The sequence below is a fragment of the Danio rerio genome, chromosome 9 (assembly GCF_049306965.1).
Source record: "Danio rerio strain Tuebingen ecotype United States chromosome 9, GRCz12tu, whole genome shotgun sequence".
NCBI lineage: Eukaryota > Metazoa > Chordata > Actinopteri > Cypriniformes > Danionidae > Danio > Danio rerio.
Genome location: NC_133184.1, coordinates 18,614,456 through 18,638,280, shown reverse-complemented (window position 1 = coordinate 18,638,280; position 23,825 = coordinate 18,614,456). Strand labels below are relative to the sequence as shown.

The 23,825-nt window shown below is 40.6% G+C and overlaps 1 long non-coding RNA gene across 4 annotated transcripts in view; it reads right to left on the bottom strand.

Moving 5' to 3' along the window:
- The window catches only part of LOC137490345 (uncharacterized), a 167,452-nt gene that overhangs the window by 7,754 nt on the left and 135,873 nt on the right, over window positions 1-23,825 (bottom strand). The window contains exon 4 of one of the 4 annotated variants that reach the window (XR_012385249.1): window positions 7,534-8,885. The exons of 1 other annotated variant lie outside the window; for it this stretch is intronic. This is a non-coding gene — a long non-coding RNA (uncharacterized lncRNA). Of the gene's footprint in view, window positions 1-7,533; window positions 8,886-22,083; window positions 22,597-23,825 lie in introns of those variants that run through there. 2 more of the 4 variants (XR_012385247.1, XR_011009762.2) reach the window with 2 other exon arrangements.

The window sequence follows — 23,825 nt, the reverse complement described above, 5'->3', positions numbered from 1 at the left end:
AGTTTAACTCACAAACAGGCAACTGAAAGTCTAAACATAAACAACAGCAGAATCAAACACAAATAAAGAAAACCGTTAGACCATTATACAACATTTATATATACCGCAATGCATGCTGGGATATTTGTACAGTGCCACTCCCAGCATGCATTGCAGCATGAAACATTTGAGATGTTACCATTGTTGAGATACAAGGTCAGATTCATGAGGTCTGGGCGTGTATTTGTCATAACTGAACTGTTTTTGTATGTTATTTCTTAACTGTTAAGTAATTTCAGAGGTATCTTTTCTGTTTCCACTTCTCATTAATTAAATTAATACCTGCAACTAAGCATAAAATCTATTGCATGAAGCCCTTCATCCAGATTTATACCAAAACATTTATTAGAACTAATTTCAGATAAATAGATTTCTCTATTTATTGACTTCCCAACTTTATTGCTATAGTACAAACGTTTTGTAAACTCGGTATTACAGCAGTTGGAAAGTCTTCTTAAATGAGTTCAAGGGTGAAGAACCCAACTAAATCAGCCCCTCACTCCATTACGGTGACACAAAAAACACCTTAATTTCTGTTGGATCTCAATGAGAATTGTATGGACGTCAAATCAGTCAGTAATAAGTGTGTCTGCTGTTGTTTGTGGAGTTGTTTAATGATCCTCTGCTGAGACTGAAGGAGTTTTATTTTATTTTATTTTATTTTATTTAATGTTGTAACTCAAGTCACTGTTTGTGTTTCTTGTTTATTTTCTTCAGTAATTGTAATTATTAACAGCAGGTGTTCATCAGTGTCTGAATTCACTCATTAGTGATCATTAAAACTGTCAGGTGAACAATATTAGTTAACTAGTGTATGAAATAGTGAACAAGGACACAAAGCGTGATTTCAAACACAGACTTCAAAACATCGAATCTGAACTCTGTTAGCTCACAGTTTTCTGCAGTTGGTTACTTTCTCGAAAACAAAAATGTTACCCAGAAAGCACTGTTTTTAACAGAATATTACTGTTTTAGTGAAAAAACATTATTTTATCGTAGAATCTGACCGTTTTTTAACAGCAATTTTTTACAGTGTATGTATTATAACAAATATTTAATTTCATGTTAATAGGCCTAAATAATAGCCTATATTTAAAAATATATTGCTACTAGGGCTGTAACGATACACGATATAAAATCAAAATCGCGACACTCAGATCTACGATCCTGTGTCGCGGTGTGATAAGGGAGAATCGCGACACACCCCGTGACTACCTTTCCAATAACGTCACGCGTGCCTGCAAAAGTTGAGCTAGTTGAAGAAGAACGTGAGGAAACACTTTTTTTCCGCTCGACATTACGAGCACTGCTCCGTTTAAGCCCTCGCAATTGGCGTTTAACCGGGAGAGCTCGCACAGAGCTCTTAGTAAGGGACCGTCTGAATGTGTCAGGAATATCAAAAACAAAACCAACTTAACCCCTCTTGACAACAGACAACGGCAGAAACATTGCCAGTGCTGTCAAAGCATTGTTGTTAATGAGGCTGCGCAGAGAGGGATGGGCGTTCACCAGATGCCTCGACTCCTCTGCAGAGGAAACTTTTCTGTAACCTTGCTGTGCGCTTTCTGTTTGAACCTTTGAGAGTTAACGTTACGTGCTGACTGACAGGTGCGCGAAGAGTGAGGCCAGGAAACAGGACGAAGCTTTCAGTTAAGATGAACACAGTTTCTATAGTTATACTTTATTTATAGTTAAAGGTATATGACTCTGTATATAATCACTCTATCTTGCTTCGCTTTACTTCAGGACGCATAATGCCGCTCTGAAGGTCTAATCGCTGTTTTAAGTTATCCAGAGCTGTATGAATGTACAAATCTCGAATATAACATTACAATTGTAACAACACAGACAGCAACACTTATGCACAATCGATACCCAGCTGATTCAGTCGTTTCATAAGAGAACCGCGCTTCTTCTCTTCTTTTTTCCTTGTCAACATAAAGGCAGTGAGGTGCGCCTTGTTTTCGGCTTATAAAGCATGTATGCACATTAATGCAATAGCATATTTAAACAACAAAACTGTTTACAAAAAGTCTACATATGCGCGCGTGTTGTTGTCTTTTCATCACGCAGCGCGCACTTGAACAGCGAGGGAGAGAGGGGAAACCATCAGGACATATTCTTTAAAATAATGATTTCTATTAAAATGTAAAAGGTTTTGTTATTATAATAATAACAGCGGGGCATTAAATAAATGCATATTTTCTGTGGAGCGGGCAATTTGAGGAAGTCTGTGATTTTTATTTGACGGAAGAAAAAACATGATTGGAAAAAAACATCCTATGTTGGTTGTTAAAAAGAATCAGTCAGTATTTTCGTTTTGTAATATAAATTAATTATTTAAATGAAAACAATTTAGGGCAGTCCTATTTATTTTATTCATTTTATTTAGATTATTCTGCTCTTCTGTGCTAAACACTGCAGGTGCGTGAAGATGCTCTGTTGTTCTGTTCTGTTATTAATATGCTAGCATTTAAAAATAAATCAGTAGCCTATTTTCAAATGCAATATTTAATGTGTCAGACACAAAATAGATACGTCAATTTGTTGAATATAAAATTAATTGTAATCTGACCAGTTAACCGTTAATAACCGATTAATGAGCAGCGGTTGTCTGTTAGCAAAATTAACCGAAATGAGCATCCCTAGTAGCCATTTAATTTACATTTTCTATGTAAGAGAACTTGATTGAAAAATTATTTTTAATATGCTTGAACCATCTACACAATGGAGTTTAGTTCTGTTTGGTTTTTCAAAAGTATTTTGTTACAAAGAAAACAAAAATGATATAATTTTATTTAATAAAAAAATAGTTTAAAACAATTTTTTTTCCCCACCCCACACGAAAAAAAAAATCGTGATACGAATCGAATCGTGGGTCAAAAATCGTGATACGAATCGAATCGTGGGTTTGGTGTATCGTTACAGCCCTAATTGCTACAAATGTAGCCTATTGAACAATCTGCAGTTTCGCAGCTCACTCGCTTTGAACAGCTATGTCTAATTTCAGAGCTCTTTTAGTTCTCGAAGTTGCCATGGTAGCACACAACATCATCAATGTATCTATGCTCGACTTTTAAGGTTTCAAGCCAGAAACGTGCACGAGCAGTTATCTAGACTATTTAAACTCATCTCAGACTAGTCAGATCAAATGATCTTCAACTTGCTGTTTTGGAACCAATTTAAGCGTGGACGTTTAGTTCGTCTCATTGAAGTCAGGATTTTGACTTTAATACCCGCTTCTCTTAACCACTTTTATGAAGTAGCCCACTAATGATGAGCGGAGCAGAGTGGTCTTCCAAACGAAGATGGCTGTCATATGGAACTTGGGGTACTTATAGTGGCTTAGGAATCGTCTGATTAGTGAATCATAAATTTAATAATTCGGGGCCGGCTACAAGCAATCATAAGCACGTAATCCTCTCAAAACTAGTTTATAAATAACCTTCACTTATATTTACCTCCATTTAGGCAGGCTCCATTGATGCCGAATTCTCTTTTGGTTTGCTTAAAAATGTGTCAACTGCAGATTTCTTATTCCCATTATCTTCAATATCAGTTTACTGGATCTGATCTGAAATCATACCATGTTTATATGTATTTCAAGGGTTCACACTTAGCTGATGATTTACAAAAGCTTGTTTGGCATGCTGTCCCGGGAGAGAGCCCCGAGCTCAAGGGCTCCTCGAGCCCGGGGCTTCCTCCCGTTGGCAGAGCAAGAGGGGAGCCTGAGCTCGGTGGATCTCTCAAACCCCAAAAAGCAAGGAAAATAGAGCTATATCCGGCTGCTGGATATAATGGAAGGAAAGAAAGTTTAATGCATGGGCATTAAGTCGATAGGATTATGAAGGGTGAAGAGAGGATTCTAGTAGCTCCTGCTGGAGTTAGAGCTTGAAGAAACCCCTGCGGGGGTCATAATTTTCAGGGTTGTAAATAAAAGGTAGAAGAAGAAGGTGGTTTGAAGCAGAGTGTAAAAGAGGACTCTGGGTAACTCCTGCGGGAGTTGGAGCTTTAAGCGACCCCTGCGGGGGTCAGAGCTTGGGGGTAGAGTGTAGATAGGAGGAGATAGGTAGCAGTGAGTGGAAGAGAGTAAGTCTCGCGAGAGTTGGAGCTCGGAGCGACCTCTGCGGAGGTCAGAGCTTGGGGGTAGAGTATAGATAGGAAGAGATAGGTAGCAGTGAGTGGAAGAGAGTAACTCTTGCGAGAGTTGGAGCTCGGAGCGGCCTCTGCGGAGGTCAGAGCTTGGGGGTAGAGTGTAGATAGGAGGAGATAGGTAGCAGTGAGTGGAAGAGAGTAACTCTTGCGAGAGTTGGAGCTCGAAGCGACCTCTGCGGAGGTCAGAGCTTGAGGGTAGAGTGCAGATAGGAGGAGATAGATAGCAGTGAGTGGGAGAGAGGATTTTGGGTAACTCTTGCGAGAGTTGGAACTCGGAGCGACCTCTGCGGAGGTCAGAGCTTGGGGGTTGAGTGTAGATAGGAGAAGATAGGTAGCAGTGAGTGGAAGAGAGTAACTCTTGCGAGAGATGGAGCTCGAAGCGACCTCTGCGGAGGTCAGAGCTTGGGGGTAGAGTGTAGATAGGAGGAGATAGGTAGCAGTGAGTGGAAGAGAGTAACTCTTGCGAGAGTTGGAGCTCGGAGCGACCTCTGCGGAGGTCAGAGCTTGGGGGTAGAGTGCAGATGGGAAGAGATAGGTAGCAGTGAGTGGAAGAGAGGATTTTAGGGTAACTCTTGCGAGAGTTGGAGCTCGAAGCGACCCCTGCGGGGGTCAGAGCTTGAGGGTAGAGTGTAGATAGGAGGAGATAGGTAGCAATGAGTGGGAGAGAGGATTTTGGGTAACTCTTGCAAGAGTTGGAGCTCAGAGCGACCTCTGCGGAGGTCAGAGCTTGGGGGTAGAGTGTAGATAGGAGGAGATAGGTAGCAGTGAGTGGAAGAGAGTAACTCTTGCGAGAGTTGGAGCTCGGAGCGACCCCTGCGGGGGTCAGAGCTTGAGGGTAGAGTGTAGATAGGAGAAGATAGGTAGCAGTGAGTGGGAGAGAGGATTTTGGGTAACTCTTGCAAGAGTTGGAGCTCAGAGCGACCTCTGCGGAGGTCAGAGCTTGAGGGTAGAGTGCAGATAGGAGGAGATAGGTAGCAGTGAGTGGGAGAGAGGATTTTGGGTAACTCTTGCGAGAGTTGGAGCTCGGAGCGACCTCTGCGGAGGTCAGAGCTTGGGGGTAGAGTGTAGATAGGAGGAGATAGGTAGCAGTGAGTGGAAGAGAGTAACTCTTGCGAGAGTTGGAGCTCGAAGCGACCTTTGCGGAGGTCAGAGCTTGGGGGTAGAGTGTAGATAGGAGGAGATAGGTAGCAGTGAGTGGAAGAGAGTAACTCTTGCCAGAGTTGGACCTCGGAGCGACCTCTGCGGAGGTCAGAGCTTGGGGGTAGAGTGCAGATGGGAAGAGATAGGTAGCAGTGAGTGGAAGAGAGGATTTTAGGGTAACTCTTGCGAGAGTTGGAGCTCGGAGCGACCCCTGCGGGGGTCAGAGCTTGAGGGTAGAGTGTAGATAGGAGAAGATAGGTAGCAGTGAGTGGGAGAGAGGATTTTGGGTAACTCTTGCAAGAGTTGGAGCTCAGAGCGACCTCTGCGGAGGTCAGAGCTTGGGGGTAGAGTGTAGATAGGAGGAGATAGGTAGCAGTGAGTGGAAGAGAGTAACTCTTGCGAGAGTTGGAGCTCGAAGCGACCTCTGCGGAGGTCAGAGCTTGAGGGTAGAGTGCAGATAGGAGGAGATAGGCAGCAGTGAGTGGGAGAGAGGATTTTGGGTAACTCTTGTGAGAGTTGGAGCTCGGAGCGACCTCTGCGGAGGTCAGAGCTTGGGGGTAGAGTGTAGATAGGAGGAGATAGGTAGCAGTGAGTGGAAGAGAGTAACTCTTGCGAGAGTTGGAGCTCGAAGCGACCTCTGCGGAGGTTAGAGCTTGAGGGTAGAGTGCAGATAGGAGGAGATAGGTAGCAGTGTGTAGAAGAGAGGGTTCTGGGTAACTCTTGCAAGAGTTGGGGCTCGGAGCGACCCCTGCGGGGGTCAGAGCTAGAGAGTGAGTCAATAAGGAGAAGAGAGGTAGTTGAAGTAGAGTGAAGAAGTTTTAGCTTGAGCGGACTCCTGCGGGGGTTGGAGCTTAGAGATAGAGTCTAGGCGGAAAAGAATAGGTAGCAGCATGAAGAAGAAAGGACTATGGCCGAATGGTCGAGAGTTGGAGCTCAAGGGGGCCCCTTCGGGTGTCTGAAGGAGAAAAAAAGATCGTTAGAGGTAGAGTGTAGAATGAATTAGTTGGGAGTGGAGTGTAGAGAAGAAAGGAACAAGAGGCTGAAAAGTAGGGTTATAAGGATAAAAGATTTGGAAAAGTTGGAAGAAGGGAACAAGCACAAATATAATACATATGTACAAACGCAGTAAATGCGCAAAGAACATGTGGATACAAATGTTTGCATCTGTAAATAGCTATTGGTGATTGCAGAAGATGCTAACTGCAATGGCCCTTGAGGGAGTCCTTGGCAAACATGTAAGGGTGCCATGGGTGGACAATTGGGCTTCTGCAGGGTTTGGTTTGGATGACTCTTGCGAGAGTTGAGGCTCTGTTAGACACCTTTTTGAGTTGGAGCCGTGGGAGGAGGTGCTTGGGGGTTGGTTAAAGCCTGTTGGGCTTTCTTGAGGTGGTATTTACTGAGGCGTATGTAAGATTTAAAAGCTTCAAAAGACCAGCGACCAAGGGTCTGGATCTGATGGTGTGAGAGCCCGTTAGAGGCTGCTGTAGTGGCTGTATACTGGACGGTTAGCGTCATCAGTAAAAAGCGGGGCCAATGGGTTAGCCTCTTGAGATTTTCTTAGGTTAAGGTAGGCTAGGAGGGTTTGGAATGGGCGTGTAGGCGAAGGTATATTGAAAATAAGGATAGAGTGTCCTCTCTGGAATTGATCTGTTTTGCTTTGTTTGATAAGGAAAGAGATAGTTTCCCTGTCTTGCAAAGCTAGATCTGAGATGGTGGGGTGGAGTAGAGGGTTAAATTTGGATGTAACTGTTAATTCAGAACATCTAAGAAACCCAAAAATTGCTAAATTGAACATAGCATCTTAGGTGCGGGCTGTATGGGAGGAAATGTAACCTTTATGGAGGGTGTAGATGCATGAGGTAAGGATTTTGAGTGTAATGGGTTGTCTAGCATGGTATGGAATTGTTGAATGAATTCCATGCTGTGAGGTATGCATTGAGGGTTCTGGGAGCTATTGCTTGTAGGATAAGAGATAGAGAAGTTTGATGAAGATTATGAAGTGGGTGGTTTATGGCAATATCGTTTCTGAATAATGAGGGACAGGTGTTGGGTGAGGGTCTGCTTCCGGGGCCAGTTGCCAGCATTTCTGCAAAAATAAACGAGAGAGAGAGTCAGCGATTTGGTTTTTGCAACCAGGTACATGTTCAGCAATCATGATAAATTTTTAAATTTTTTTATTTATTTATTTTATTTTTTTTTAGCAGATATCCAGGTAAGGCATATTAAAAATGGCATGAGCGATTGGGAGTGGGAGCGTCCTTTGTTAATGCAATGCACTGTAGCTTCGTTATCGCAGTGAAAGAGAATGCTAGATGTAGACCATTCGTCCCCCCACAGGATGGCTGCTGCGATGATAGGGTAGAGTTCGAAGAGGGCTGAAGAACATTGGTCTTTTGGAATGGAATTACAATTGGGGTGGCCATGTTGAGGCAAACCAGTGTCCTTTATAGTAACCACTGTAACCTATTGGAGGGGCAGCGTCTGTGGATAAGTTAATGTCAATAGGGGATGCTATCAAGTTGCTGTAGAAAAAGGAACAGCCGTTCCATTGCTTAAGGAAAGAGATCCATAAGCAGAGTTCATCGTGACTGGGTTTAGAGAGAAAATTGTTTCTTCTAAACCATGAACTGTGGTGGATAATTGAAGGAGGTGGGAAATGAAAGGAATGGTGCGCATAGCGAAATTTAGATGGTCGAGAATTGGTAGGAGTTCTCGTTGTGTGCAAATCTGTTTTTTAAGGAAAATTTGGGATAGAGAAATTATTTGATTGATTTCCTCTTTAGGAAGGGATGCTTGGAATTTATGCGAGTCTAGATTAATGCCTAGAAATTCGATTGAAGTACTGGGTCCTTCCGAGATCAGCGAAAACCTGCTGGGTGGTCGCTAGGTGTTTGGCTGGAGGAGATGACGGGGGGAAATAAGAAAATCGTCTAGAAGGTGAATGAGGTATGGGATTCCGAAAATATTAGACAGAATCCAGCATAAAGCTTCTGACATCATGTCAAATATTTTTGGGCTGCTTTGCATGTTGCATGCAAATTGATTGCGCCAATAAATGCCAAAAAGGTGCCAAAAAAATGGGTTGATTGGCATTATTTTAAAGGTAGAGGAATTGTCTACTTTGGCTAGCCAGGTGTTACGACTGGCTATCTTTATGAGAGAGATCGCTTGATCAATGTCGTGGTAGTTAAGCCAAAATTCGTCCAATGGGATAGTGCTGTTAATGCTAGAAAAGGAGCAATTGTGTTGGGACGAAAGGTCGACTATAAGGTCTTTTTGCCAGAAAATTTTTGAGTAGCAACACCAATGGGGCTAATGCGTGAGATATTAAATGGAGGAGCCTTGAATTTTCCAATCATGAAGTTGTTGTCGATTTCTTTTTAATAAGATAATCGACGGTTTCAGGTTCGGAGGTTGCAGACTGCAGGTTAGGACAGATTAGATAAAGTGAAAAAAAAATAATAATAAAATGGAATGTATCCTTTGTGAAGAGGATGTGGAGTGTAATAGGTTGGATGAGGGTCAGCTTCTGGAGCCAGCAGTCATGATCTCTAAAATAGAAAAAACAAAGAGAATCAGAAATTAAATCTTTTCAAAATAATACAAGTATGGCAGATATGAAAATTGTTTTAGTTGATATCCATGCGAGGCATCTTAATAAGGGCATGGGCGCCTGTAAATGGAAGCGCTTTTGTTAATGCATGGTCCGATAGCTTCATTGCTACAATGTGCAAGGATGGTAGGGGTGAGTGTTCGTCTCCTCACGGGATGACAGATGGATGGAGAGCTGAGGATATGGGATGTGGCTTGTCTGGTGGTCCTGGAAAACTGGTACCTCTTGAAGATTGAGCATGTGAAGTGATAGTGAAGTTTAAATTTCTATTTATAACAGTCAAGTGGGAAGTTTGTTTCTTTGCCGTTTTCGCATCCGACTGACTTGCTATATAATCTTGCATGACGCTTTGTATATCAACACATGAGTCACTGGCGTATTACAATTGGACTTCTGTGCTTGATGGCATAATGTTTTTCAATAGCTTGCCAATATTTGCTGGTTGGGTATACATTTTTTTTTTTCATCTTAACTTAACTAAATTCACAAGGGCCTATTCATTCATAAGGTCTTTGCAAACAGAGTCAAGAGAGAGGGCGGGACCATCTCCAGTCTTTTAGCTCATTGGATGGTGACGCTTCTCTTTACAGCTATTGGCTTAAGGAGTTTCAGTCAGGCCATGCAAAAGGTGCAAAAAGCCTGGCGGCCATTTTGTTGATCAAATTCAGCATTGTTTATGGCTGGAGCTGCTGCTCTGCTGAACACATTCCAGCAAACGATCTGTTAAACGATGGATTGCATGTGTACTGCTAGGAGAAGGTGAGGGTTCTGTTTTATTGCAATAGCTTTGGAGTTTTGGGTGATATCTTGCTGGGAAATAAGGTTGAAGACACAGCAGATGCGTTGTGGTGGCACTTTGAAGTGGAAGGTTTTGGTGTTGTTTAAGCTGTTGATGAAATTGTTGGAGTTGTAGTTGTTTGAAATGGTAGTAATAGTAGTTGTTGTTGTTCCTGTAGCTTGTATATTGTAGCTTGTAGATTGAAGCTTTTAGATTGTATATTGTAGATTGTAGCTTGAAGATTGAGGCTTGTAGATTGAAGCTTTTGTAGCTTGTAGCTTTTGTAGCGCTTGTAGCTTTTGTAGTTTTTGTAGTTGATGAGCGGAGCAGAGCGTTCTTCCAAACGAAGATCCTGAAGATTGTAGCTTGTTGCTGCTTTGGTTGTCCATGCTGGTTTAGAGTTGGTTCTTCAACGGAGCTAGCTACGGTGAAGCTGCTTCTTCCAAACGAAGATAAAGTGAACTGAAAACTGTGGCTATTTGTAGTAGCTTAGGGCTCATATGATTGGAAGATAGTGATTAGCAAATGCGAGACTGGCCGTGATAAATCATAAGCACGTGATCTTCTCGAAATTAGTTTATGAATAAACTTCACTTAGTAGCAGTACTCTTTTGAGGTCATTTTGTACATGGTATTTGGACATTTTCTCTGACCATCAATTTGAATTTCATCAAGTGACTTTCCCTAAATTACATTGAAGATCGTTAGTTTATACCTCCCTAACAGAGAACAGCGTTAAAGCGGCTTGATAAATTGCAAAATTGTCACAATCTTTAATCAACCCCCACATGATCTTAAACCAGAACGATTCTGCAATTACATTTAGAGACGGGTGAGATTAGGGCATTACTGATGTCACTGACAACACACTGCATTAAAGGAACAGAGTGGTTTGACAGGACATTATGAAAGTTTAACTACTGTTCACTAATCATTTACACACCAAAGTGTCCTGACAAATCAGTGTCCTCATAAAGCAGTCTGTTTTCTGATTCATAGAGGCTACGTTAACACTGCATATGAAAGGCTGCATTTACACTGCATGGTTCAAGTGACTCAATTTAGATTTTTTTCTCCAATGTGACAAAATCGGATTTGCCCATGTACGTGTAAACAGGAAAATATCACATGGATTCCGATTTAATCAAATCAGATTCAGGCCATGCGAAAATGTATCCGCTATGAATCAGACCCGTAAAAAGGTAAATCGGATTTTCACCTGTCAATGAAAGTTTCATATCATTATAAACTGTAGGGAATGACATAAGATTCAGGTCACATTTGCTGATTTTACCAGTAAAACATGCGTTTATTGTTTATGTAGTCAATGACAAAGTGCAAGCATTTGTGTCTATCATAACAATTAAACTTAAGCATTATGAATAGTTAATTTCGGACATCAGTCCTGTCCTGTGCATTAAAACCAGGACAAATGTAAAGGCTATTAAAGTCCAGCAACCCAAATCTATTCAAAATTTAGCATTTAAGCCAACAGTAACAAACTTGTATTTATACTTTTATGTTTTTTTATGTTTTTTTTACTATATGTTGTAATAACAATAATAATAATAATAATAATAATAATAATACTAATAATATTAGTAATAATAATACAAATATTATCTTAATTTTAGAATACAATAGCAAAAACCATATTTCTTACACATGACATTTTTTATTACATTATATTTGGGTTTAGAGCATTATGTCTTATTTTATTGCCATATTTTTTGAAAATTCTATTTTTACCGGTAAGTCTTTCAAATAAAAAAGTTCTACAGACTCACAGGAGAATAATGACATTTATTATTTATACTAAGCAAATAAAATCATGATTCTCACTTATTTACAATCGTGCAGCTCTTATTAGCCATATGTCAAAATCGAAGAAAAGCTTATTATCAATGTTGGCAATTGCCCTGGTATAATTAATCTGTATATACATCATTATTTACTAACATAACGTGCCTTTATTGCATTGCAGTTCAAGCAGGATGTGGTTGGCTGCCGTCAGTTTGATGAAGTGAAGGTTCAGACACACACTCCATCAAATGTAAACGCAGACACCCACTGTGAATAGGGCATTACGGATGTCACTGACAACACACTGCATTAAAGGGACAGAGTGGTTTGACAGGACATTATGACAGTTTAACCACTGTTCACGAATCATTTACACACCAAAGTGTCCTAACAAATCACAGTGTCCTCATAAAGCAGTGTTTTCTGAGACATAGAGGCTACGTTCACACTGCATATGAAAGGCTGCATTTACACTAGATGGTTCAAGTGAATCAATTCAGATTCTTTTCTCCCATGTGGCACAGATCGGATTTGCCCATGTACGTGTAAACAGGAAAATATCACATGGATTCCGATTTAGTCAAATCAGATTCAGGCCTTGTGGAAATGTATCCGCTATGAATCGGACCCGTACCTTTGTGTCTGCAGTGTAAAAAGGTAGATCGGATTTTCACCTGTTAATGCAAGTCACACGTCATTAAAAACTGTAGTGAAGGACATCAGATTCAAGTCACATTTGCCTGCAAATGTGGCCCAAATCTGATTTTTTTGCCCACATGTAACTCAGATCTGTTGTTGTCATAACAGTGTGAACAGCACAAACCATATAAAAATCTGAATTTTTTCAATTCCAATTTGTGTCACTTTCATATGTGGTATTAAATCAGATACAGATCTTAGGTTTTGCAATCTGACTGCAGTGTGAAAGGTTATGTAGGAATTCATGTGACTTTTACATCATTTTTAATTGATATGCATCAATATTCTGTACTGGTTCATGCTGCAAACATCCTCTACTCCTCAGCAGTATAGCACAATAACACATTAGGCAAATACTTCACCAAAAATTAAGGTTGTTCATTTTGAATATTTTTTGAATGACAACTGACGCTCATTAACCAAACATTAACCATTAAGCTGTAACAAAAAAAGGATTGTTTAGTTAGATTTAAAATATCACTATAACTGCAAATATAAAAAGAGCATAATTAGACATTTTGTAAGTTGTGCTTTTGCGCATGTGGGTCAGTTTAGGACCATGATTTGTTCACACTGGAAAGCTGATATTGGCCAGCTTTATAACTGCAATGTGAACAGCTATGCAAAAAAAAAAAAAAAAAAAAAATCAGATCTGAGAAAAAAAATCTGATTTGAGCACTAAGCCTTGCAGTCTGAACATAGCCTTAGAGTAGCAGATGGGTTCACTACAGTGTCCTTACAAACCACAGTGTCCTCATAAAGCAGTGTGTTTTCTGGTTCACAGTGTGAATCTCTATCAACAATACAAATAATGAAATAACAGTACCTGCTCTGAACTTGCTTCTGGCAGACAAGGTGTTGAAATATCAGTAACAGCAACATCAGTATTCATATGTAAAGGAGAGAAAGAATGCACATCAATACTAAAGCAAAACACTTGCTTAAGCTAAAGAAACTGCAAGACTTAACCAAGACTGAAAAACGAAATAAACGAGTTATTCAGAGTTCAAACTGAGTCTTGGTGTTATCTTGGTATCTTTTAAAAGCAAGCAATCAAATCTTTTATTTTTATTTGTTAAGTATGATAGGACTGCCTCTTATAAGCCACTAACCTGTAGTTGGTCAATTTAACATTGACCGTAATTTTATTATTACGATCATGTTGATAAATGTGGTGACTAAAAAAGATCATAATTTGATTATCATGGCCTTAAACATTCACATCACATTTTTTCAACATGGATAAACATAACATGGCTGAAAATAGGAACTTCACGAACCAACAGAGAAAGCGCTGATCTTAGAAGTTCAGACCAACCGCCAGTGGCGGTAACGAGGATCTGAAAACAATGAACACCTAAGGTATTTTAACATGCTAATTCAGATACCTTATGATTTTTTATACTGTACATCTAAAAAATTTGAAAAAGGGGATATTTATCATTGTTTTTAATATATATATAACTATATGCCTTCTTTATTAATAATAAAACTTTTAATGCAAACTAACACATAAGACACACATTAATCCAATGTATGAATGCACTCAGCAGAAAATAAAATACCGTTTTAACTTTATTATCTTTCTTATATTTATCTACACATGTATTCATTATTTTTCACCATCAAATGTCAGTCAATCTTCAAAAAATACCTTTTTTAAAACAACAGATATAAAGCTGGGGCGGCACAGTGGCTTAGTGGTTAGCATTATCGCCTCACAGGAAGAAGGTCGCTGGTTTGCGTCCTGGCTAGTTCAGTTGGCGTTTCTGTGTGGAGTTTGCATGTTCTCCCCATGTTGGCGTGGGTTTCCTCTGGGTACTCCGGTTTTCCCCAACAGTCCAAACACATGCACTATAGGGGAATTGATTAACTAAATTGGCCATAGAGTATGAGTGTGTGTGAATGTGAGTGTGTATGGGTGTTTCCCAGTACTGGGTTGCAGCGGAAAGGGCATCCGCTGTGTAAAACATATGCTGGAATAGTAGGAGGATCATTCTGCTGTGGCGGCCTCTGATAAATAAAGGGACTAAGCCAAAGGAAAAATTAATGATATATAGAGCACCAATTCATAAAACTATTTCTACAAAAGCAATTCTTTAACAGCAGGGCTGACCAAACTTTTTCATAGGAAGGGCCAAAAACTAAGGTAAATATATCATGCATAACTTTCTAATTTATTTCCTAAATATTTTAAAATAACTTTAATAATAATTATAAAAGATTTTTTAATAAACTTATTGAAACATAAACAATCCCATTAATAACACAACGGAGTTCAATGGTGAATACACTAATCAGCACCTTTGCCTTGATCTGCTCACTTATGTCTTCTGCATTGCTCTCTCGTCGAGGGACAGTATGTACATTTTTTAAACAAACAAACAAAAGTTTACATTAAATACGAAAGGATGATCTCTGTCAAATATTTGGCCCAACCACCTCCGCATCATTGTCCCTCTTTTCTCAAATGAGACAAATCATAGGTTAGCAGGGGCCAACTTTGGTCCGCAAGCCCTAGTTTGGGCATCTCTGATAAGAGTAACTCACCAGAAGCATATTATAAAGGACAACTAATCTATTGTTGTGATTAACAGCAAACATTCATTCATTCATTTTCTTTTCGGCTGAGTCATTTTATTAATCTGGGGTCGCCACAGCGGAATGAACCGCCAACTTATCCAGCATATGTTTTAAGCAGCTGATGTCCTTCCAGCAGCAACCCATTACTGGGAAACATCCATACACACTCATAAACTATGGACAGTTTAGCTTACCCAATTCACCTATACTGCATGTTTTAAAACTTGTGGGGGAAACCAGATCACCCAGAGAAAACCCACGCCAACACGGGAAGAACAAGATGCAAACTCCATGAATCAATATAGTGGACTTTACTGTATAGTGAAGTACTAACTCAAACACTCCCTCTACATTTAAAATGTTTAAAAACATCAGTATTTGCTTTAGTCCAAGTATTAAACAGTTTATTTTTTACAGTAAGTAAATGCTTATTTTTTAAGTAAAAAATTAAGTATATTTTATTAAGTTTATAAAAATTATTATAAACATAATTTTTTTACATGTGTATTTAAATATGCAGTATATCAACAAATAATATGCCAAGCATTGTTTATTAATGATTTATATCATTTATTAATGATAAGTTATTATAAAGCAACACCCAAATATCTAAAATTCTTAAATTAAAGATACAATTACTTCAAAAAAAATAAAATAAAATTATATATATATATATATATATATATATACTTTTCGTAAACCTGATTGAAATTAAGCAAGCCTACAGTTAAAACAAAAGCAAATATCTTCAAATGGCCTAGAAACATTATACCCAATTTTAAGATATTTATTCTTGCTTACAGCATAAAGCCACCTTTTTATTCATGCTACATCTCATTGCACTTAGCTATTTTTTTACTGGGGAAAGTACTGAAGATGGTATTCATTAACTACAATGCATTCACTGAGCTGCATTGATTTCAACAATTTCTAATCAGTTTCTGATTTTCACTTCTCATCCATATGTGAACTATGTTTGTCTCTGCTCTAACACAGTTAGGGAGTGTGTATTTGTCAGTCAGATTTACATGTAGATTCATCTGTTTCTGTAAGTGGAGAGAAATCAAATAGTGTTCTAATAGCTGTTTTGATTATTACTGGCACGTTAAAATATTTTGGTTACTACATAATATGGTTACTTAAACAAAACAGAAAAAAAGCATTATGTTGTTGAAAAGAACAGATGTGATTTGTTTAAAATATTGTACATCTTCATCTTTGGCTGAGCAAAGATGAGCACTATATAAAACATATATATAGAGCTGAGTATAAATGACCTCTCACAGATCTCTCTTTTAATTTAATATTGTCTACATTATGCTTTACAGTAATATATTTGTGCTTGTACATTAGATTAGTCAGTACCAAACCAAAACTGATTAACTAATCTAAAAAAAAAAAAAAAACTTAAGATGACAGCCAAAAATGCATAAACCCCCCAATATTATGGGGAAAATATTAAATAATATTTGAAATAAAAATAAAAAATAATAATTTACTTATAATGTTGTGGTTTATAATTTGTTTTTTGCAATAACTGGTTTGAAATTAAATGTACTATTATTGTATTCTTAAAGATGTTCGGCGACAAAACTATTAATTTAACTGTTTAATAAAACTGTTTGTATATATATATATATATATATATATATATATATATATATATATATATATATATATATATATATATATATAAAAATATATATATATAAGCATTATCACACGAGTAGCTGTGCGATATGGCTGTATATTAGCACTGGTGGGAGGCGTGCATTGGCACGAGGCCACAGGCGGAATGCCCTAGTGCCCCCACCAGTGCCGATATACAGCCATATAGCACTGCTACGAGTGTGATATTGCGTTTATACAACAGTTTGATGGCATAATTGTGTCTACAAAAACAAAATCAAACATGGAGAGTCTCAAAAACTCTTTTTTATGAGGAACTATTTTCTTTCGGATTCAAATCATAAGCTGACAGTTAAACATGTGAGCGTGCATCTTTTAAAGTTTAGATCTGTAGTGTCTGCTTTTTGCTGGCTGTATGTGGGCGGAGTAATACACAAAAGGGAAAGAGGCTTTAGGAGTTCTGATATTGCAGAATATCACACGGCTATCAGCCAATCAGGTTTGAGAACCAGACAGAACTGTTGCATAAATATATATATATATATATATATATATATATATATATATATATATATATATATATAATTTATTTTTTTTATCAATGGACAAATGCTGTAAATAATTATGTTAATTATGCTTAAGATAAAAAAGAGATGTTTTTAATTGTTTTATTTTATTCTGCTGTTCAGATATTAAAACAGTTTGATAAAATAGGAAAGTTGAAACTGCCTTGCACCTGTATATTTAATATAACAATTCTCTATAAATTATCAAAATAAATAAAACAATATTAATTATAAATACTTATAATAGTAGAGCTGGATGAGCTCCTGTTTATTGACAGTGAAGTAGTAAAAAATATTTCAACTAAGTTAAAACTTGACAATATTGCATATGACGAATATAACATGACATATGAGGCGTTTTAAAGTATAAACAAAAATGTTTACCTCACTGCATATTGAGTATTTACAATGCAGAACAAGGTTAAATGGATATTTATATTCATTTTTGATATATTTAATGTGATGTTCATGCAACTGTAAACATGCTTTAGCGCTTCTAAGTGCCATCTGTCACGAATTACAGAGAGACCCAATTTCAAGTAAAAGATTTATTGGACTCAGACAGAAAACAGAGAAGGACGGACGCAGGCAGATGTCCGATGATAGACTAGAATAGGGAAGTACAGTAGAGCAAGTTCAGGGAGCCGTCAACAGAAGTACATGAGTCCAAACACAGAGCTCTCCCAGCGACACACCACCAGAAGTCAGCGGCAGGAGCCTGACAGAACAGAGACAACAGACGTGAAGATAACGAACTGACAATGTGTGACAGAAACGCTGAACATATATAGGCGCGGTAATGCGCTGCACCTGTGGTCCGCTGATTACAGCTGGGCGGTGTTACGCACGGCAATGCTGGTGACAGCATACACGTGACCACCCAGCTGATACGTAAACACAACTGACAGCCACGCTACTACAACACAGACACAGAGACACCCAAACACACACACATTCATACATGCATATAAGCACCGCACCGCGCACACACAAACACACACACACACATAGACACATCATAAAAGAACAGACAGATCCACAATCGTGACAATACCCTCTCTCCTAGGAACGCCTCCTGGCGTTCCCAGACGAGTATACCTGGCGACTGTAATCATCAATAAGAGAGTGATCCAGTATGACCCCGGCCGGAACCCAACTTCTATCCTCAGGACCGTAACCTTCCCAGTCCACCAAGTACTGGAATCCTCGTCCCCTCCGTCTAGAGTCCAGGATGCGCTTAACCGAATAAGCAGTCTCCCCATCTACGAGACGCAGCGGGGGGGGAACTGGGGTATGCGGGTTAATTGTCGTATGAAAAACGGGCTTTACTTTAGATACATGAAACCCGGGATGAATTCTCCTTTACACTGGAGGTAATTTGAGGCGGATTGCCACCGGACTAAGTATTTTAGTCACAATAAAAGGGCCAATAAATTTAGGAGCTAGCTTATTACAAACGGTGCGGAGCTGAATATTCTTAGAAGAAAGCCACACTTTTTGACCGACAACGTAAACGGGAGGCTTAGACCGGGGCAATCGGCTTTAGCCTTGGTGCGCACACCCACCTGGAGGGGGGTCTGTCTGGCCCTGCTCCAAGTGCGGCGGCACCTCTGGACAAAGGTGTGAACGGAGGGAACCGCGACTTCAGATTCCAGACTGGGAAAAACTCGTGGCTGGTAACCTAGACTACACTGAAATGGAGAAAGGCCCGTAGACGACACTGGTAACAAATTATGTGTGTACTCCACCCACGATAGCTGCTGACTCCAAGAGGAGGGATTCTGCGAGACCAAACATCGCAATGTGCGCTCAAGATCCTGTTTGGCTCGCTCAGTCGGACCGTTACTGTGGGGATGAAAACCAGACGAAAGACTAACAGTGGCTCCCAATAAACGACAGAATTCCCCCCAAAATTTAGAGATAAAATGAGGCCCCCTGTCAGAAACCACGTCCGTCGGGAGGCCATGAATGCGAAAGACGTGATTAATGACAGCAATCGCTGTCTCTCTGGCTGACGGTAATTTGGGCAGAGGGAAAAATGAGCAGCCTTCGAGAACCGGCCTACAACGGTTGAAATCACCGTGTTGCCGTTGGAGGGAGGCAGACCCGTAACGAAAACTAGCGAGATGTGGGACCAGGGTCTCGAAGGCACTGACAGCGGTTGAAGGAGTCCCGCAGGTGGCCGATTGGAAGCCTTTGAAACAGCACACACAGAGGAAGCCAATACAAAATCACGCACATCACGAGCCAATGCTGGCCACCAGAATCATTGTTTAATAACAAATGATGTGCGACTCACCCCAGGATGACAGGCTACTTTAGAGGAATGTCCCCATTGAATAACATCAGACCGAAGTTCCTCTGGCATGAATAACCGACTCGGTGGGCATCCGATCGAGGGCGTTACCCCATCCAAGGCTGCGCGAACCTTCGATTCTATCTCCCATGTGATGTTAGAAATAACAATCCGCTTAGGCACCACGGGTTCGAGTGACAATGTACGCTCCGAAGAATCAAAAAGATGGGATAACGCGTCGGGCTTAATGTTCTTAGATCCCGGTCTATATGAAATGGTGACATTGAACCGTCCGAAAAATAACCCCCACCGAGCCTGCCTAGAGTTTAATCTTTTGGCGGATTTGATGTACTCAAGATTTTTATGATCGGTCCAGACGATAAAAGGGACCCAGGACCCCTCTAGCCAACGATGCCACTCCTCCAAAGCAAGCTTGACTGCCAACAGCTCTCGATTACCAATGTCGCAATTTCTTTCTGCTGCTGATAACCGATGAGAATAATACGCGCACGGGTGGATCTTGCCATCCGAGGAGGAGCGCTGGGACAGGATAGCTCCGACCCCGACCTCTGACACGTCGACCTCCACCACCAACTGCCGGGAGGGATCAGGGGTTATCAGGATTGGAGCTGAAACAAAGCAGCCTTTCAGTTTTGAGAACGCAGCTTCGGCTGCGATGGACCACCTGAACGGCGTTTTGGAGGAGGTCAAGGCGGTCAGAGGTGCGGCGAGCTGGCTGAAATTGCGAATAAATCTCCTGTAGAAATTGACAAAGACCAGAAACCTTTGCAGGGCCTTACGGGAATCAGGAGTTGGCCAATCTACCACAGCCTTAATCTTCTCTGGATTCATGCGCAACCCCTCGACTGACACGATATGCCCTAGAAAGGGAACAGACTGTGCATGAAAAACGCATTTCTCCGCCTTGACATAAAGACCATTCTCTAACAGCCTCTGAAGCACTCGCCTGACGTGCTGAACAAGTTCCTGGAGAGAAAAGGAAAATATCAGTATGTCATCCAGGTAAACATAGATAAACTGATCTATCATATCTCTCAACACGTCATTGACGAATGCCTGGAAAACAGCCGGAGGGTTGGAAAGGCCGAAGGGCAGAACGCAGTACTCAAAATGCCCTCGGGGGGTGTTAAACGCTGATTTCCACTCATCCCCCACTCTTATGCGAACCAAATGATAAGCGTTACGGAGATCTAATTATGTGAAAAAGTTCGCCCCCTGCAGACGATCAAAGGCTGAAGACATCAACGACAAAGGGTATGTATTCTTAACCGTGATCTTGTTCAGCCCTCGATAATCAATGCACGGGTGAAGGGAACCATCCTTCTTTTTCACAAAAAAAAAATCCAGCCCCTGCTGGTGAAGAAGAGGGGCGAATGATCTTGGCTGCTAGAGAATCAGAAATATATTTCTCCATGGCCTCCCTCTCTGGTGCAGAAAGTGAGTATAATTTGCCTTTAGGCGGAGACGTACCTGGTAATAAATCTATAGCACAGTCATAGGGACGATGAGGAGGCAGAGAAGCAGCCCGGGACCTACTGAACACTCTCTTCAGGTCATGGTACTCACGGGGCACATTCGATAGATCCATCTGTTCCTCCTGAAACACAGAACGAGAAACAGCAGAACAAGCAGATAATAGACAAGATTTGTGACAGCTCTCATTCCAAGAAAGCACAGTATTATGTACCCTATTAATGTGAGGTTTGTGCAAAACCAACCAGGGATGTCCCAAGATCCCAGGGGTGGCGATAGTCTCTGTTAAAAAAAACCTCAATAGTTTTGGAATGATTACCAAAGGTAATGAGTCTTATAGGAGCAGTGGAGTGTGTGATGGTGGGGAGAGAAAGACCGCTAAGAGCATGCACTGCATTAGGAAGAGAAAGGGGAACAACTGGGATTTTCAAACTGTACGCCAGCTTAGAGTCAATAAAATTCCCCTCGGCTCCAGAGTCAATGAGCGCATGACAATGGTGCGTGATAGAGTTAAGAGTTAGTGTGACTGGCAGCATGGTTGTGTTAGGGGATTTGTCCAGGGTGATTTCATCAGCCCGTAAACTCTTACCCGGCGACGAATTTTTATTCATGGCTAGACACGAAGCCACAAAATGTCCAGCGACTCCACATTACATGCATATTCCCTCAATGCGGCGACGACGCCTCTCCTTCGTGGAAAGCCGGAATCTGCCCATCTGCATGGGTTCCGGCTCGAGATCAAATGAGGTGGGGTCAGAAGATGCAACGAGGAGAGGTTGCGTGGGAAGATGTGGAGTGTGCAGTTTCTTGTGAGACCCTCTCTGTTGTAACCGAGTGTCCACTCTGATGGCCAAGTCGATAAGCCCATCTAACGTCTTTGGCAGATCCATGACATAGATCTCATCTTTAATATAATCTGCTAGTCTGTCCAAAAACATATCCCACTGAGCTTCGGCATTCCATTTACATTCGCCCGCCAGAGTACGAAAGTCAATGGAATATTCAGCAACACTCAATTTATGCTGTCTGAGTTCAGCGAGCTTACGAGACACCTATTTGCCAGAGACCGCTCGATCAAACACAGTTTTTAACTCCTCTGAAAAAGCTTTAAAGGAGTTACAGCAGGGGAGTTTACGCTCCCAAACAGTGGTACCCCAAAGTGCCGCTTTTCCTGTCAGCGGGTTGATCGTAAACGCCACCTTACTCTCTTCGTTAGGGAAAGACGAAGGCTGTAGTGTAATGTAAAGTGAACATTTAGCTATGAATTTTCGGCACAATTCTGGTTTACCGGCGTAACATGCTGGTGGTGGAAGAGGCGGTTCAGTGGATCTGGGGTTCTCTTCTTGTGCATGACCTGCTGGTGGATTAGTGGGAGGAGCTTGTTGGACGGCTTTAGAACGAAGTTGAGAACCCTGGTTCTCTGTACCTCTGTACCTGAGTAGTGAGCTCAGAAACTTGCGTTACTAGAGCCTCAATGGCCTGGCTGGACACCATCATTTGTTTGTCCTGATGATCCAGTCGAGCTGAATTGTGAGCGAGGAAATCTTGGATCTTAGAAACACTTGCTGGGTCCATTATGGTCAGTTCGTTCTGTCACGAATTACAGAAAGACCCAATTGCAAGTAAAAGATTTATTGGACTCAGACAGAAAACAGAGAAGGACGGACGCAGGCAGATGACCGATGATAGACTAGAACAGGGAAGTACAGTAGAGCAAGTTCAGGGAGCCGTCAACAGAAGTACATGAGTCCAAACACAGAGCTCTACCAGCGACACACCACCAGAAGTCAGCGGCAGGAGCCTGACAGAACAGAGACAACAGACGTGAAGATAACGAACTGACAATGTGTGACAGAAACGCTGAACATATATAGGCACGGTAATGCGCTGCACCTGTGGTCCGTTGATTACAGCTGGGCGGTGTTACGCACGGCAATGCTGGTGACAGCATACACGTGACCACCCAGCTGATATGTAAACACAACTGACAGCCACGCGACTAAAACACACCCAGAGACAGAGACACCCAAACACACACACATTCATACACGCATATATAAGCACCACACCACGCACACACAAACACACACACACATACACACATGCAGACGCAGACACATCATAGAAGAACAGACAGATCCACAATCGTGACAGCCATCAGGATGGATAGAGGTAAAGTGTGTTTTATATTCGGACTTTCCCCTTAATAATATGATTTCATAATAGTATTATTTGCAAACTCTCACTTAAATAGTGAAATCATATTAGCAGCCAAGGACTAACAATGTTGTCGCACAGTCAAATAAACAGTGTTAATGTTGTTTTCAAGTCACACTTACATGTTATTTCAGACCGAATATTCAAAGTGCTGTGGTAAACAATATAGGAAGTGTGTCACAAGTTGTCACTGAACAAATGTGTAAAAACTTTACCTCAATATCAGGCGCTTGGTGTAATAAAAGAAGCAACACTAACGAAACTTTCAGGTACAATCCAGCACAAATGAAACGCACACAAAAGAGACTATTTTAGTAAATATGTAGCAACTGGGGTAGAGAGACCTCTTAATGATCTGATATTTTTTTTTACACATTATATTTTTGCAGCACAAACAAGCACAATTTGTGAGCAAACGAAAGTAACATATTTGTGCACAAATATAAATATCTGTTGTTCATTTTCATGACACAAACCAGCACAAATCTAACCAAATATTTTGGTTAAGTCCAAACAAGGAAAACAGATAAAGTGTTTATTAACGGCACAACCAGCACAATTGAATGAGACCTGTTTTGTGCGATATAGTGACGTCGCGGCTCCCAAAGTGTTTTGATTAGGCAATATTTTAATGGCATAAACCAGCACAAATCCAGCACTAAAGAATGTCACCTGTTTTGTGCATTTTAGAAGAAATAAAGGGGCGCTGAGTGACGTTGCGGCTCCCGAAATGATTTAATTAGGCAATATCTAATCAATAAACATAGATAAAGTGTTTATTTTAACGGCACAAACCAGCACAAATCGAGCACT